Below are 3,289 nucleotides of genomic sequence, written 5' to 3'. Positions count from 1 at the left end.
ACCTTTTCCTACCAGCATTGCCACATGCCACGCGTTGCAGGAACCTCCTGCACCAAATATTTTGCACCAAATACTTCCGTATGTATCATCCAATGTTTGAAGCTCCTAATGCTTTAAAGCTTTGGGCAGTGAAGTTTGGCAGCACACCTGCCTGCTGCATGTTGGTTTGTGCTCAGCTGATGGTATCTGTGTGTACAGCTGCTCACAGTGCCCGGTGAGTAGGGCAGGGAGCCTGGGGCTGCCCAACCCACCCCGGGGTGCTGGTGAGAGCAGTGGGTGTGGGACCCTACCAACACAGCCCAGACAGCTCCTACACCTGGGAAAGCCAAAACCGCCTTTTCCTGACATTTAGAAAGGATAAACGCTCTATTTAAACTAATCCACTTGATCTAGCCCTAGTCTGTAGGAGATTGCTTTGACAAAACACTGTGGCACCCACCAAAAGCCTGGCAGAGCAGTCAGAGAGCCCTTGGCTCCCACCCAGCCTGCATCTGGGAGCTGCACCCCAACCTCCCAGCAGCAGATGTTGAGTAACCAGGGTGTAGCAGAAATGCCAGGTCATGGATTGAAGCAGTGATTGAGCACCTGGTGGGAAGGCAGGGCCAACCTAGGGGAGCTCAGGTGCATGCAATGTACGTGTGTGTCAGGAAGGACTGGAGCTAGGATCCACCCCTTCCCAGCTCTCATTTAAAGGTTAGCAGTGGAAGTGAAGGTATCTTGTTGAAGATTTCTGTATGCCTGGGGTCTTATGAAGGTAAGCAGCTTTTTTCCTATATTTCTATACCTACAGCCATTACATTTAAGAAAATCATCCCTTGCTGCAGCCTGGGACCTTGCTGCTCTGTTGTCCTTGCTGTGCTCTTCATTACACTATACCAGGATATTGCAGGGAGCAAAGCTGGCTGCTTAGAGCCCCTGAAGAGAGCCACCACCACCTCGACACTGCTCAGCACAGCATGCCTCCTGCAGGCAGGGAGCCAGGCCAGTTCTCTGCTGCCAGCTAGAGAAAAGTGAGTAAGAGCAAACAAATCAAGTTTAAATCATAGAATCATAAAGTCACAGAACTATAAAGGTTGGAGAAAGGCCTCTGGGATCCCCATGCCCACTGCCCACCTCCCCACAGCTCTGGGACACCCCCAGGGATGGTGACCCCCCCCCCACTCCTTGGAGAGCTGTGCCACTGCCTGACTGCTCTGTGGAAAAGGAATTGTTCCCCATATCCACCCTGACCCTCCCCTAGTGCAACGTGAGGCCATCACCTCTTGTCCTACTGAACTTCTGATTATATTTGCACTTCTGATCACTGCAGGACTGGCTCCCAATGAAGAGGATTAGGCCAACCCTGTAATCACCAGGGTATCTGATTGAGGGACAGCTCTTCTTGCTGCTCCTTCCCACTAGCAGGTTTTTCCATGGCAGCAGAGTACATGGACTGCAGTCGGTGACCTGAGGCAGGGCTCCGGTGCCTGGCTGCCATCATACAAAGCTCTGTGCTGGCACTGCACTCTCTGGGAAGAAGCGAAGATGCTCTCCCACCAAGGAGCAGAGGACAGCCGGGGCAGAGCTGTGTGCTGCCTGGTGCCATGGATCTGCCCTCGTGCTGTGCTGCTGCACAGGCACTCACACAGAAGGGCCCTGCAGAACACCCTGTGTGCACATGTATGTGCTGGGGGTCTATGGAAAAGGGGTGAGATTTGATACTGATTCCCTTAATTGATTCACACCAAATGTCAGTGCAGTGTCATATAAAAATCGTTAATGATTTTAAAACAAATGGTCCTTGAGGCAGGAAAATAGTTATAGTGCTGTTTCTAAAATTAAATTAATGCCTTTGGAATAGAAATAAAAATGAGTGCCTGCTCAGCTGCGTGTGTACCTCAAAGAGCAGCTGTCTGTACCTCAGGACCCTCTGGCTGCACCGGGCTTCCTGGCTACATGGCCCATGTCTGTGGGGCTGTACTGCAGGTTCTGTTCCCATTGCCTCGCTGCAACAAGCACCTGTGCTAATTAGTACCTGCGATTTGCTTTACACAGAAGCAGCACCTATTTTTATGACGTTTCCAAATGACTCATAACAGTGCATCTCCTCACCATGCGTGCTGAAGCCCAGGCCAGCACTGTGCCGGTGTTCCTGGCCTGGAGTCCTTCCTGCAGGCTGCTGGGATGGCAGTGCGTGGTGCTGCTGTGCCCTGGCACACTGCTGGCAGTGGCTCCAGCCTTGTGGTCACTTGAGCATGCGTGTCTCAAAAGGAGCTCAACCCAAGAAAGCAGGAACAAAGGGCAGGAGCTGCTGCGCACACCTGGGGCACAACCAGCTCTTCTGCTCTGTCTGACCAGGTGGGACCTTTGAAACAGGCTATAAACATAGCACAGCATCAAACATTTGGGTCAGATCACTCCAAGCCCATCCACAAACCAAGCACTTCTTTAAAGGCTATATGATGATACTGATTTAATACCTGCAGTTTCAGATGTTGGTGCACCTCTCCCAGCCAGGCTGTGCTGCAGGCCTCCCAAATGCCCGCCCAAGGTGAGTTTGCATTCCCCACCATCCATGCTCCTCTCTGTGCCAGCAGCCCAGCCTCTACCCAGCCTCCAAGGTCCTGCTAGGATCCTCATTCCTATTTCTGAAATGAATCACATGTGCCTTAGTGTGCCCTCACTGAGAGGCAACGTAGCTCTGATATTTCATAGAACCGTGGAATCATTAAGGTTGGAAAAGATAACTAAGATCGTACAGTCCAACCATCCAACCTCTAGGAGGGGGGTCACCGTCCCTAGGGGTTTCCCAGAGCCATGGGAATGTGGCACTGAGGGATGCGGGTATGGAGTTGGGCTTGGGGATCCTTAAAGACTTTTCCAACCTTGATGGTTCTGTGATTCTGCATGCTTCTGCCACCTCAGAGGCAGCTGTGCTGAAAGGGCCCCTTGTTAACTCCATCACACTGTAATTGAGGACCTCACCAGGGATTTCCCACCTGTAGCTGGGATGACAAAAATGTGCAGTGCTTTCACCCAGGCACAGAACAGTGCCAACATCCGTGCTTCTACTGTGTGGAAACCAGAGTCTTCATTTCATGTCCTATGTGTGATTGCAGCATACAACCACCTGTGAATGCAGATTGTCATTAAATGCAGCAGCCTTTATAGAAAAATGTCTGTGACTAGTAAATTAGACATTTGTGCCATGGTTTCACAGTTCTCACAGTAAGTTTTAGGGAAAGCAGAAGCACAGAGCAGTGAGGGTAACTCTTCACTTTTCCCTAGAGGGTGGTGAGGCACTGGAACA

General features: G+C 51.2%; 1 long non-coding RNA gene across 1 annotated transcript; it reads left to right on the top strand.

Annotated features, from left to right (window-relative positions):
* Positions 1-726: 726 nt before the first annotated feature.
* LOC149917160 (uncharacterized) lies at positions 727-2,480 on the top strand. Its single transcript, XR_016467961.1, has 3 exons — positions 727-754; positions 825-1,010; positions 1,310-2,480. It is a non-coding gene; the product is annotated as an uncharacterized LOC149917160 (long non-coding RNA).
* Positions 2,481-3,289: the final 809 nt, after the last annotated feature.

This window comes from Phasianus colchicus, chromosome 7 (assembly GCF_987193195.1).
Source record: "Phasianus colchicus chromosome 7, bPhaCol1.hap1.1, whole genome shotgun sequence".
Lineage (NCBI taxonomy): Eukaryota > Metazoa > Chordata > Aves > Galliformes > Phasianidae > Phasianus > Phasianus colchicus.
This window is presented reverse-complemented; position numbering and strand designations above follow the sequence as displayed.